This window comes from Dipodomys merriami, unplaced genomic scaffold, assembly GCF_024711535.1.
Source record: "Dipodomys merriami isolate MVZ:Mamm:240054 unplaced genomic scaffold, mDipMer1.0.p SCAF_181, whole genome shotgun sequence".
Taxonomy (NCBI): Eukaryota; Metazoa; Chordata; class Mammalia; order Rodentia; family Heteromyidae; genus Dipodomys; species Dipodomys merriami.
In genome coordinates this window covers 53,688-68,306 of record NW_027203171.1, presented here as the reverse complement: position 1 = coordinate 68,306, position 14,619 = coordinate 53,688, and the positions used below count along the sequence as shown (strand labels likewise).

Genomic DNA, 14,619 nt, shown 5'->3' with positions numbered 1-14,619 from the left:
TCATTTTCCTTAAAACTGGTGAAAAGTCATCCTTTCTAATGGGTGAATAGAATTCCATTGTGTGTGTGTGTGTGTGTGTGTGTGTGTGTGTGTGTGTGTCTGTGTGTGTGTGTGTCTGTAAGATGACTGTAGGCCCATGAGTTCATTTTTAAGCCTAATTTTTCATCTGTAATTCTCTAATTTCATATTAAATTTGGATTGCTTTCTCTACTGCATTGAAGAATATTGTTGGGATTTTGATGGGTAGTGCATTGTCAATTGTTTGGGGGCAGTAGTGCAGTTTTCACAATGTTATTTGTGAAAGCATTGAAAGATTTTTCATTTCCTTGAATGTCCTTCAATTTCCCTTTTTAAGTTTTTAAATTTTCACAGTAGAGGTCCTTCACATTTTTGGTTAAATTAATTCCTAGTTTTGTTGTTGTTGTTTTGTTTTGTTTAGATTTGAGTTGATTTTGAGGCTAATACATATGAGATTGTTTTTTGGATTTCAACCTGGATGTTCCCATTGTTGGTAACAAAGAAAGACTACTGATTCTTGTGGGTTTTATACCCTTGCTACATTGCTAAAGGTTAGCAACACCTTTACTAACTTGAGGAAGGTAGGTATATGGTCTCTAAATACAGGATCATTTCATCTGTACAAAGGGATCATTTTACTTCTTCCTTATTTGGATCCCCGTTATGTTTTTCTCTTGCCTATAGCTCTTGCTAGAATGTCCACTACTATATGGAAGAGTAGTAGAGAGAGTGGACATCCTTGTTTCATTCCAGATTTTATTTTATTATTTTTTGAGTTTGCAAAATCTGGTTTAAATCAAACTGAGGAGCACATTGTGAAAATACATATACATAAAAATCTAATAAATGATAGATAAACAACATATTACTTTACAATAGAATAACCACAAATTTGAAGGCTCAAATTGAGTCTGTCAGTTGTAAATACAATTTTATATTTGGCTCAAATGGCTACTGAATTTCAAATGGTGCCAAGTCCTTCCAAAGCACTTCTTGACCCCCTCAGCCTTGGGCGGAGTTTCACCACAGTCTCAGTCGAAATCCCAGTCATCCCTTCAACTCTTGGGGCCAATGGAATCATTGGTATCCAAACACAACTGGAGGCCAGGGATTTCCAGTGGCCAAAAGTTATTGCACAGAGAACTCCATTGTAAGCCAGACTCATGGCTAAGAAGGTGTGAGATTAGCCCTTTAAACAGTGGTGTAGCATTAACCTGGTCTATGTTAAGAAATAGCTCCGTAGTGAGAATGTACTAATTACTAGTTGTCACACCAACAGAAAAAGGCAACATGGGAGCTTCACATTTCACATGAAAGATGAGCATTAACTGGGTCTGGCTTCACTCACGTAGAGTGATTCTTTTATTTTAGACCTAAGAGAAAATGAGTTCATAGCAGTCATTTCTTCACATAAGATTTGTGTAGCATTAAAATTGTTTAACGCTAATGATGAGGCCATGCAGGTAAAAAAATGTGTGATTCTCCACTGCTAAAACAGAAACACCCCATTTCGACTCCTGTCCAGTTTCCAAATTATATATATATATATATATATATATATATATATATATATATATATACACCTTTGTTATTGCACATCTTTCACACAAATCTGTGCATGTATTTTATATAATATATATTTAAATACACTACACATAAAAAGACTATGGCACTTTACAGAATACATGTTTAACAAAGATCATTCATTACACCACAAATGTTTGAAATGATACAAAACCCTTAAATTATTTAATGTAACATTGTGAATTAAAACACAGGTTTAAAGCATCCACAGACTCCAAGACAAACATTTCTGCTTTAGAATTTATTGAGAAGCCCAGCTTATCACAAATCTTCAAGAAACAGATGCTAGAAAAATTAATAAGACTTTTCTGGTATTAGCAATTGTGTTATTAGAAAAATAGTTGTGGGTCAAGTGGTTTTTAAAGAGCTGTGTAGAAGAGTTTTAGTCTAGAATTCATTCCAGATTTTAATGTCTTCATGTGTCCACTGTTAGGTACATTCTTTGTCATATGCATAATCTGTATAATATTGAGGAAAGTTGCATGCATTCCTAGCTTCTCAGACCTTTTAATCATAAAGGAGTATTGGAGCTTATTAAAAGATTTCAAAATCCATATAAAGATCATGTGGTTCTTGTCCCTGCTTCTGCTGATGTTGTGTGTTACATTTATTGACAAGTATGTTGAATCCAATTGTACCCTACGATGAATCCTGTTCATTATACCTCAAGCAGCACCATTGGTTGTTACTGGAAGTAACGGTTACTGGATGTGGAAACTGATCCCAGGAGAGGAATGGAACATAGAGGAATGACAAAGTTCAAGTTAATATGTGCTTTCCTTTTTACTGTACAAGAAAACAATCCCAAGGCTTGAAGGAAACTCTGTCCCTGACTTTTTCGAGTGTGTTATTTACTCATATTAAACTTTTCTGTAAACTTTTAGTTGAATATTACAAAAAGAAATAATGTGTTATTTGAAGGCCAGCATAGAACAAAAAGAAATAACATTGTTTTAAAAGTGTTCTCCTGCAAAGAAACAAAGACATGAAAATTTTAAAATGTCTTATGCGTGGATATTTCGTTCCTGTGATGATCCTTTTGTTGCAGGAGTCAGTTATCAATTACTTAGTATGGTCCTGAGTTCTCCTTAGCAATAAGGATTCCAAAACGCAGAATCCAGTGAGAATGATCAACAAAAGGAGCCCCTTCTCTTAAAAGAGTATTCTTTTAAGGAGGGTCCCAAAGAAATATCTCTGTTGCTATTGTTTGCTTGTTTGTTTAGTTTGTGCTGGTTGTGGGGCTTGAACCCAGAGGCTGGACCCTGTTCTTGAACAGTTGCCTTTCCTGCCCACCTGCCCCCAAAGCCAATACTCTACTGTTGAGCCAAAACTCCACTTCTGGATTTCGGGTGTTTAATTAGAGATAAGAGTTTGACAGACTCTCCTGCCTGGGTTGACTTTAAACTAAGCTAGTAAGAAAGCTATGTGATATCAACTGTATAGACTTCTCTTTTGAAATAAGAAATATTAGATGAAGTTTATTGTAAAGCTAATATTTGACAATTTTTAAAAGAAGAGATTATGTCCAGCAAAAAAGCCATAACTTAAATAATTCAGCAAAAATAGGTACACTGAATCATTTTGGAATTATTTTTTCTGCTTGGAAAGATTATTGAACTTGTCGTTCCTTTTGTGGAAACTTAAAGTCACATTTCACTTTTTTTGTTGGTCATGGGGATTGAACTCTGATCCTGGGCATTATTCCTCAGCTCTTCAACTCAAGTTGAGCACTCTACCACTTTAGCTCCAGCACCACTTCTGGGATTCTGGTGGTTAATTGAAGAAAAAGGTCTCATTGACTTTCCTGACCAGGCTGGTTTTCAACCACAATCCTCTAGTCTCAATCTCCTGAGTAGCTAGCATTACAGGCGTGAACCATCAGCACCTGGCTCATATTTTCATTTATGTGCACTTAATGACACTATGTAGACAAAGTATGGAAATTTGAACCAAATGATGACATTGCAGCTTTTCAGAAAAATTGAGATAGCAATAAATATGTCCTCCTTTTCCATGTTGTTACATTAATGACTCATGAGACCCTTACATTAACATCCTCTGCCATCTGTATAGGTGTATTTAGTATCAGGAAATGTTCATAGAGAAAAATAGAAAGACTGAGATTTTTAGAAAGCAAAGGAGATTGAGTAGGAAAGGACAGCACAGAAGGAGATACATTTATCACACAGATATTAAGAACTAGCCTAAGTCATTTAGACTGCTAAATGCAATGAGGAATAAGCTTAGTTGATAACTAGTTCTTCAATAACCAAAAATGGTTCTCAAGAACATTTTCTGGTACACCTTAATTACTATCATTTATTCCTTCCATCGAGTTATTCCTTCTATTCTGTCACAACTGTTAATTAGCCTCTGCGTTTTTGGTACCATGATTGACCAAAAAGATTTCCAAATGTCACTTAGACTACCCTTCTCTCTGTGATTAGCAGTGACCACACAAAATCCTGGCATCAGTTGCTTTGACCTAATGATCAAAACTTTTTTATCAACAGAGTATGCTATTATAAGTAAAGTACATGAATAAGGGACTATTGTCAGGTGTCAGTATGGAAGGAGCAATTATATGTTCAAAGTATGGTTTCTTTATTTTGCATTTGCTAACTAAATGGTTTTTTTTAATTGTGAAAATACTGTACAGAGGAGTTACAATTACATGTGTGCAAGATAATGAGTACATTTCTTATCAAGTATTGTTGGCTCCTCCTTTGTTTCCCCTTCCTATCCCTTACCATCCCTCCCATCTCTACTGCACCCCCCTCCAAAATTGTAAAGTTCGTTTTTCCACATAACGACTTGTACTTCTCATTATTACAATGGGTCCACCTGTATCCCTATTTAAACGATTTGTGTTTTTTTTCCATTCCCCTCCACAAATTATACCAACATTAAATACAGTGAAAGCAGGGGTTATAACGTGTGTGTGTGGGACATACAAAGCAACAAAGAAATCATCTTATAAATATATTAGAAACAGTCACATGAATGAAAAAATATTTGAATACTTTTTTTTATTGCCAGTCCAGGGGCTTAAACTCAGGGCTAGGGAATTATTGCTGAGCTTGTTTTTTTTTCTCAAGGCTAGCACTCTACCACTTCAGGCACAGCACCAATTCCAGTGTTTTTCTGTTTATGTGGTACTAGGGAATTGAACCCAGGGTTTCATGCATGCTAGACAATCACCGTACCATGAAACCACATTCCCAGAATCTTAAATGAATTTCTTAAGAAAGCATGACATTTTGATTCTGTAACTATGTATCATAATTTTGGCCAGGTGCTAGAAAATGATGTAGAAAACAATTCAATATGAGAAGTCCAGTAAAGCTGGATGGAAATGAATAACCGTCATGGTCTAGCCAGGGTACAGAGGAGCTTATTTCATGGAGCTGTTTCAACAGGCTGAGTGAGACAGCTCCTGACCCACAGCCCATCTCCAGAATGAGAGGGCCACCATGGGGTCTAGCCACATGGAGACAATGGGCCACCTCCTCCAGCATACATTCAACCAGTTCATGTGAGAGAGAGGGAGAAAGAAAGTGAGAAGTACACTTAAGCCCTGTGCCGGTGGCTCAGAACTCTAATCCCAACTACACAGGAGTCTGAGAAATGAGGATCATGGTTCATAGACAGCCCAGGAAGGAAAGTCTGTGAGACTCTAATCTCCAAAGATCCACCAGAAATCTGAAAGTGGTGCTGTGGGCTTAAGTGGTAGAGTGATAGTCTTGAGCTGAGGAGCTCCTGAACAGCACCCAGACCTAGAGTTCAAGCCCCATGACTGGCAAGAAGTGGACTTCCCACTACAAAAAGTGGACTGAACAGCACCCATTTAACTAGGGAGCGTGGTAGAGAAGTCAGGCCTAGCTTCCTGTGAACTTGAGGTCATAAGTAGGTCACCCAGCTTCTCCATGCTTTGTTTTCCCCAGTTGCAAAACTCAACACAGTGAAGGATACCCTTCCTCATGGGGATAGGGTAATGATGAAAGAGAGCCATGTTTTGTTTCATAATCCCACACCGGTTGCCCCATTCATAACAGGGGCCACCTGAACCCTTTCCAGGTATCTTCCTGTCATATGCTCACAGAATTGGCGAGAACATTACCTGAAGGCCACTCCCTCTGTGCCTAGCCATGTTTCAGAGATCTCTATATATAAATCCCTTGTTTCCTCACAACTATCCTGTGAAGAGACTGAGTTCCAATGGTTGTGGTCCTACCCAGAGCTTTATCTGTGGTCAAGAATCGGCTGCCATGGCCTAAGATTTTGTGATATCCATCCAAACTGATGACTAAGCATGGCTCTACATGTCTACCATCCCAACTACAGAGGACCAGGACTGGTGGAGCATACATGTCACAGATAGGAGGACCGCCTGAGCTTAGCCCAGCCTAAGTATATATTGTTTGTTTCTCAGAAATGCACAAGACAGAAAGGTGGCTCCTCAGAGCCAGGGAGAGGAAACAAGCAGGGGGTCATTGTGCTCTCAGAGGGGTTTCTGACCCGAGTTGGGAATGGTGTTGGGGCGGCCACTCACCTGTGCTGCTGGGAGACGCTTTTGGCAGCTGATCCAGGTAGAGCAAGCAGGGATGGCGATGGCATGGCAGACACATGGACCCAGAGCAGAGGACCAGGGGCAGGGACCAGGTCAGGGCCTTAGGCCCGCTGAGATTTGAAATCCAGCACCACAGGAAGTGGGGGAGGAGGGTGGGACATGTCAATTTCCTACTATTCTCTAAAGTTACCTTGAGTATCTTGCTCACCACTCAGCCACCTCTACCTTCCTTAACTGCTGGTAGTGGTGTACTAAAAGAGGGAATCTAGGTGCTACCAGGCATCATGGAATGTGGGCGTTGACACCATTCTTGTATCCCATTGGTCACAAAGAAACATGAAATAATGGGGGTGTGGCTAGAATCCTGTGATGCAATCAGCATGGGCAGAGTCAAGTTGACAGGGGCTCTCCCAGCCCTTTTCCCAGGGAACTCTGTCCCATTCAGTTGGGGACAAGAGGGAGACCACTTTAGCTGGATGGCTACACAGATTGTTATTTATGTCTGTTTGTTGCCAGTCCCGAACCTTGAACTCAGGATCTGGGCACAGTCTCTGAGCTGCTTTTGCTCAAGGCTGGCCCTCTACCACTGGAGGTACAGGGCTTCTGGCTTTGTTGGCACTGAAATTGGACAGGGTCTCAAGGACTTTCCTCCTCAGGGTGATCTTGACCATGATCCTCCCATCACAGCCTTGTAAACGTCAAGGAGGAATGTTGATAGCCACTGGTGCCTGCCTAATCATTGGTCTTGCTGATGTTCTTGGACAGAACAGTGAGTTCCCTGTTCTCGGGTTTAAGCGGGGGGAGCTAGAACCCAAAGTTCAAATCCTGGGGCTGCCACCTCCAAATGGCAGGAGATCCTAAGACACTCATTCATATCCATATGAATACAAATGGGATGGGATGTATGTCATGATTGAATGGGCAGTTCTTGAATGATTCTAGGATAAAATTATACATAATTATAGGACACTAATCGATTTTATTTAATACTTTATTAAGCATTTAAACAATCACATTCATAAAATGGAGGAATAATGAAATACCTAAGAATTGGGCCTCACATACTATAAAGGTGCCATTTTTCTGCCAGGACTGGGATTTGAATTCATGGTCTGGTTAACACTGTTGTACTGTGTAGGAAGGGGAATCTGGCCTCCTTGAAGTCAAGAAATTCAAGTCTGTTCCTTAGGCCTGAAATCGATCCCCACTATTCATGTACAATTTAAATATTTGATTTATATTTATATACATACGTTGACTCCATATTGCATTCAGTGTAGTTATTGTATTTTTTTGTTTTATTTATGTATTGACCATTTATTTTACTGATTATTATGACACATAGAACATTGGTTACACATTGGGCCTCACATACTATAAAGGTGCCATTTTTCTGCCAGGACTGGGATTTGAACTCGTGGTCTGGGTAACACTGTTGTACTGTGTAGGAAGGGGAATCTGGCCTCCTTGAAGTCAAGAAATTCAAGTCTGTTCCTTAGGCCTGAAATCGATTCCCACCTATTCATGTACAATTTAAATATATGACTTATATTTATATTTATATACATATGTTGACTCCATATTGCATTCAGTGTAGTTATTGTATTTTTTTGTTTTATTTATGTATTGACCATTTATTTTACTGATTATTATGACACATAGAACATTGGTTACATTGATTACATAGGATATAGGCCTGCATATGTATTCCACTTCATATCTGACACCAGGACATTCACAGAAAAGGAAAACGTGTCAGCATCAGCTTCTTACTCAACGATTCATTGGGAGTGCTGGTATCTGAACTCATGGCCTACAGGGCCAAATTCATGAATGGTTGAGTGTGAACACGCCTTCCTGGGGCAAACTGAGCTGACAGGCTGTTCCCAGGACCTGAGATCGAGCCCAGGAGTTAACAAAATATGAACAGATTGAGATGCAGATGACAGTATACTAATAAATATATATCTTTATAGAGTGCCAGAGATGTCTATATGTTATTGTTATAAGACTACATTCCTACCAATTCTTGGGTATGTATTATGTGTCCATGTAATTAATGTTATTGTTTTCATCGTTACACTATTAATTAAATCAATCAGTGTCCTGTAATTATTGTGTTCCTGTAAATAATAACATTCTTTTAATGCTTCATAAATATTAAATAAAATCAATCAGACTCCTGAAAACACTCTTTAATTTTATAGGAGCATCATGATTAACTCTTTCAACTGTGAAATTGACAAAATTCCATTGTTATTCCTATGGATGGGAACCAGTTTCTGCCATTGGTTGGTCAGGTCCTATGTTGCCACGTGGGCCTATGGCTTCCCTAATAGTCCGCCAACCTTCAGCAATGCAAGGTGAAGTACCCTTTGCAACAGTGTCATTCAGACCTAGGAGGGTTACCGTGCAAAGGAAGAAAACGTAAAAAGGCCACATTTTTTCTGTGCATTGTTTTCCCTGAAAGGCCTGATCCCATTAGCAGCTGTGGGTCCAGTGGCTACATCCCAGCCTAGAGTGATCAAAGCTGAGGTAGAATTGCCACTACCTGAGTTCAAGCCCTGTGCTTGACAAAATAAATAAAACCATACAAACATGCATACATGCATACATATATACATACATACTTACATACATACATACATACATACATTAAAAATATTTAAAATATTATGAGGATCCGTGGCTTGTAATTCTTGCCATTTTTTTCTGCCAGGCCTGGGATTGGAACTCAGGGTCGAGGGAAATCTGGAGCACATTGGGGGATGGGAAGATCACCATCCTGGAAGACAATAAAGGCCTGTTCCTAGGGCCTGAATTCAAAAATAATATTTGTATACATTTTAAAAACATGATTTATATTTACATGCAAATGTTTATTGTATGTTGTGATTAGTGTATGCTTTATGTTTTATTTATTTCTTATGCATTTGAGTAAGTATGATTATGAAAGACCCCCGGCGTGGGGTGTCCTTCGATCTAAAGAGACCCTTCCCCAAGGAACAACGAGACCACTTGTACGGATGCAAACAGCACAAGGTTTATTCGGGCATGCCTCGGCTCCCAGGTGCACTTAACCACGAGATCCACAAGGTTCGGGTCAAGTGTCTGGGAACCGGTTACATGGGTACCCGGGGCGACAAAGTCTATCGGGAGACTTGCGCGCCGAGTGCTTGAAAGCACCCTCTTTTTATGGACAGCAGAAGCAAGGTTACAGAAGCGAGATGCTTGGTTACAGAGTATTGATTGGTTAATTTCAAATTATGCTCAGGGTGGGGATTGGTCAGGTTAAGCTGGCCAGATGGGGCAGGTGGGGTTGGGGGAAAGCTGACGTGTCGGTACTTGCCCCGGCAGGTCTGTGCTGGTCGTCACGCACCAAAACTGTTCGTTCCCTAATTTTGACAAGTGATTTATTACCTCCTGACCTACCCTGCCATTATAGCTAAGTTTTACAGGAAGGGACGGGAGGGTCGGCTATTTTTCAGGAATGCCTGGTTTTAGGGCATGTGTTAGAGTCATGCTGAGGTCTGCAGGCGGTGACTCAGTGGTTAATGACTTGCCTGCGTCCTGCTTTGCTCTCTTAGCTATGTAGGGGAAGGGGCAGTGGTTTTTCTTAAAGAGCTCAATGGATGAACGTATTCTGGGGTCTGGGGTCTTTTCATTCCCCCATTTTCTTTTTGCCTGAATGAAATCCTTCATTCAACTGGAGATTCCTCCGTTAATTTAAGTTGATGATATTGTTGGGTTAATACTAGGGCCTGCACGACCGATAGGCGGTCCTTACAAATTGTATTAGGCGATTTACGATGCAGGGGCCCACAGTAAGGATTAACATGAGGAGTATTAGGGGTCCCATTAAGGATGATATTAGGGTAGTAAACCATGGAGTCCACAACCCTTCATACCAAGTTTGTTGAGACTCAAATTCTCGCTGTCTATTGTTTAATCTTTCTTCCAGTTTGTCTAGGGTCCCGATTACCACTCCTGTTTTGTTAGCATAAAAACAACATTCTTTCTTTAAGGCTGCACATAGGCCCCCTTCCTTTAGAAAAAGCAAGTCTAACCCCCTTCGATTTTGGAATGCTGAGTGCGATTTTACGGAGTTTGTCAGCGCCCAGACAGACTAATGTAGAGGAAAACAAACTTTTATCAGCAAAAGGTTATACAGTCTTGCTGCAAGGCTTCGTTCTTGGATGGTCACCAGCTGGTCGCCTGATATACCAGCTGTACTTGTAAGCTCCAATTTTAAGACATACTCATACCATTTGCGACATACTTAAACTTTCTGAGGTTTGTCTTAAAGACAATCCTTACTTTTTAAATTTCCCCAATTCCCTTTTCAAGGCTTTCTTTACTTCTTTCTTTACAATTTCTTTCCCAAGGCTTTCATTACCACCCTCTTTTTTTACAATTTCTTGACCATCTTTGTGGCTGTAGTTTAAAACTGCCCAATTTTTCCTTTGGCTTGCGGAACCTTTATCTTAGAACAGCCTTAAGGCACCACCGTGATGCAGAAGCTTGCTAGATTTTAAGGCTAAGAGTATTACCTCTATTGATAACACACTCAGGTTATTACCATATCAGAGTCAAACTAGGCTGTGAACATAGAGTGGATTTCCAGTTACTATGCACTGAAGTGCCTAAGACAAGCAGGCCTTTAGACAGATATCAATAGAAACACACTCTCAGGTTTACAAACTTTTTCCTGAGAAGATGAATTTCATGTAACTGGTGTCAGCTCAATATTACCGCCAATTAGAGCTTTTGGCACATAAAGGGGTTAAGATTTAAACTACCCCCCACATTTTATAACATTAGCTTTTTACTATCACAGAGGACTGGCAAGTTCCTGTCCCTTACAAGGTAGTCATGAACATTAGGCATGCTTCCAAACTATCTTCCTATGACCTCCCGGCTCTGACCAGTTTTGAAGGGCCACACACAAATGACTCTAGGATCTGACATTTCTGCCATCCAAGCAGTGGCTTACTGCCTCTGGATGCTCCACCATTGCTTTTGTCCCAGGAGTGTCTTCTCTACATTGGGATAAATGCCTCATTGGCATTTTCCTTAGCTGGTTGCTGGACTTGAACTCAGGGCCTGAGCACTGTCCCTCAGCTCTACAGCTCAAGGCTAGCACTCTGCCACTTTGAGTCCCAGACTCGGGGCTTGAATGCTGTCCCTTAACTCTTCAGTCCAGGGCTAGTACTCTGCCACTGTGAGTCCCAAAGCATTTCTGCTTGCTTTTTCAGCACTCTGCTGGCTGAGTAGAGGTGACAGTCTCACAGGGACCTTTTTGTGCCCGGGCTGGCTTTGAACCAGTTTGCAGATCAATGAGTCTTACAAAAGGCCATTTTACTCCAATTAAAAGCAACAAGGTGGTCAACATAGAAGTAGCTTTTAAGCATGCTCTTACCTGAAACTCATTAAGAGTCAAAGTTACATCTGACAACTTGTAAGAATTCTCTGTGCTTTGCTTTGGGCTTGCTGGAAACTCGAAAAACCTATAAGAGCAAACTAGAATAGCAATTATTTTGGTAATCCTAATTTTTCCTTTGTGCACATTGAGGCCAATGTCAAGAACAATTTTACATTTAAATTTTATATCCAAAAATTCATTCCCTATATTTTTTTTAACCTCTTATTAATCACCTTTAATATTTTATACTTTGGTTATTATTTGCGTTTTGAAAAGATCCCTTGAAATCTTGAGGCCAAGTGTTACTCATTGCCTCTTGGCTGCTTGTTTTAAAACAGACACACATTAAGATTTTTAAACTCAAATGACAATTTTCCTTAATGCAAGAATTACAGTCATCTTTACTATACCACAAAGCTAGATTTAACATCTTTATAACTTTTAAAAACATCCTAATTGTAAAACATAATTGAAAGTAAGCCACATTATACAAATAACTTTTTACCCTCTTTTTAAGGCCTTCCTAATTTTAATGTTAACACATCCAAGGGAAAGTTTTAGCAATACTAATCAGATCATCACATCATTCATTTTAACCATCATGTTTTCAGTGCCTATCTGCAGGGAAAAGAGACAGAACAACGATGGGCCACTTGGCCCCTCCTATGGAATAGGCAGGCACACACCCAATCTGACTCTTTAGGGTTAGATGAACTGCGTTTGTGCCAGTTTGCCTCATCATGCTTGGACTCCTCCCAGGGCCTGTCCCACTGCATGACCAGCTGAACTGCACTTCTGCTTGTTCACCCTTCACCCCTAAAGATAGGTCTTCTGTTGGTTTCTAAGTTTTTCCCCGTCTCTTCTCTTGGTTCTCAAATGAAATACAGTTTTAGATAGAACAGGTAACATCTTTGACAGTGTTAAACTAACCTTTACATTTAAATTTCTAATTTTTATCCCCAAATTTTAGCCAAGGGAATTAGACCCCAAACAGCCAATGCATTTTTGTTAAGCCAGATAACTTGATTACAGTATAAACAGACTTATGCATTTTAAAATATTAGTTTTTAAAATACCAGATTTTCTAATTTGCAAGTTAAAGAACCTTTTAAAAAGCCATTTAAAACAATGTGAAGATTTTTAAAAATTTTTGGTAATGTCCAAACCTCATAACCTTTTGAAATTTAAATTTAAATCACCCAATTGTTACAGCATGCTGACAATTTTTTTTCTTTGAACACGTTCACAGACACACACAAAACACACAGATCTTAAAGCGCGCAAAAATCAAAATCAGTTGTACGTACACTTTCTAAAGGTTTTAAACAAAAAAATTTAAGACAGTATTTCTTTTAGAACTAGGTACCTTTGTTGTGCTTCATTTTCACAGAGCTTGCTTGTTAGCGAGGCTTATGAATCTCTTCTGAGTTGGAGGAGGGCTGAGGGAGGGAGTCACCTAAGACTAAACTGGCCTGATTTTTTTTTTTTAACCCAATTTTAGACAGAACTAGCTGAAAAGTCCAATCCAGGTACACAGCCTTCTACGCCCTCACCTGTCCTCCAGCAGCCTCCACTGGGAGAAGGTGCAGCCTGAGGCTTGAAGGGAACCAAACTAGCCCAGTAACCCTTCATGCCTCGCGGGGAGGGTGGGCATAGCAGTTCTGTGACTAGGCCCAGCTGGAACTTTTATTCCCTCAGAGATATTTAAATAAATAAATAACAAAAACACAGATAAACACAAAAACCAAGGATCCACATTTAAAACTGGTACCAATTCTAAAAACAGAACTAGACAAGAACTGAAGGCTGAGTTGGGGACTAATGGGCCCCAGTTTATCCCTACCGGAACTCTGTGCTGTTCCCACTCAGCAAGCTGAATCCAGAGTCTGCTGGGTGAGTCTGCCACACTCACCCAGAACTTTCCTACCCCATAAAACAAACACACTAAAGTTAACAAGACAAACATGTGGCCACAAAGACAGAATCAAGTCTCAGTGAATAGGGCGACATCTCACCACCATTCACTTACCAGGGGACTCAACCCCCCTACTCACCTCCGGAGGATTTTTCTCTTAGAGTCCTGCAGACGTTGACCCGGGGGTCTTCCAAGGCAGAGGCGAATTCCCAGTCATCTTGGGGCAAGGGAAGGAGGTCCCTAGCGGCCGTTCCCTCAGACTGACAGGTTCTCCCCCACGCTCAGACCCCCGAGCCAAGGCCCGAGGCTGAGATCTAACTGAGGCCACCTGCAGATGGTCAGTGGCAATTTCATAATTGACAAACAAGCAAGTTCCCAAAACCTGACAATCTCGGCTCAGGCTGTGACTTCCAGTGATCTATAGTCAGACTTAAGGGGGTTGTTAGTTGCTGCCCCATCCCTTTAAGGACAACAAAACAGACAACAGAAACAATTAACACTAAACAGAAACACAAAAACAGACAGGCGCCAAACAGAAAAAGCGACTTCAGATGGGAGTGGCCGACCATGGCTAAACTCCCCGGGAAGGAGAGAGAGCTGAGGTTGGGAAATTGGAGAGGGAAGGAGTGGGGGAGAGAGCTGAGGGGCAGATGGAAGGGTTAAGGGGGTAGGGATTGGGGGGTCCGGGGTTGGTATGAAGGGTCTTATCCACGGGGGTGGATCTGAGATAAGCACTTCCCAGGTGACAATATAGGGAACCTGGTCTGGATGCCCGTGAGGTCCTGGGTCCATTATCCTAGCTTTAACCTGTAAGGCAATGGTTAGGTTAAAGGTTCCTTCCCGTGGCCATCCACAGTTGAAAGTGGGCCATTCTGATGAACAAAAAGTTACCCATTTTCTTTTCTTTACCTCTACTGAGAGATTGTGAGCTGACATTCGCACCTCTTTCCAATGGTGTAGAGTGAGGGAGAGAGGGGTCGTGACAGTTTGTCCCATGGTAAAATTTTTAACGAACACAGACACAAAACAGTCCACAAAACAGACAACACTTAACTTCGCCGCGCTCTGTTGTTCAAACTGAAAGTGAAACCTGACGGAGGCTTACTTTAG

At 40.6% G+C, this 14,619-nt stretch overlaps 1 long non-coding RNA gene across 2 annotated transcripts in view; it reads right to left on the bottom strand.

Annotated features, from left to right (window-relative positions):
• Positions 1–6,434, bottom strand: part of LOC138830040 (uncharacterized) — a 40,773-nt gene extending 34,339 nt beyond the window's left edge. Inside the window, exon 1 of one of the 2 annotated variants that reach the window (XR_011372837.1) lies at positions 6,155–6,434. This is a non-coding gene — a long non-coding RNA (uncharacterized lncRNA). The remainder of the gene's footprint in view (positions 1–6,154) is intronic. The other variant, XR_011372839.1, reaches the window with a different exon arrangement.
• Between the last annotated feature and the right edge of the window lie 8,185 nt (positions 6,435–14,619).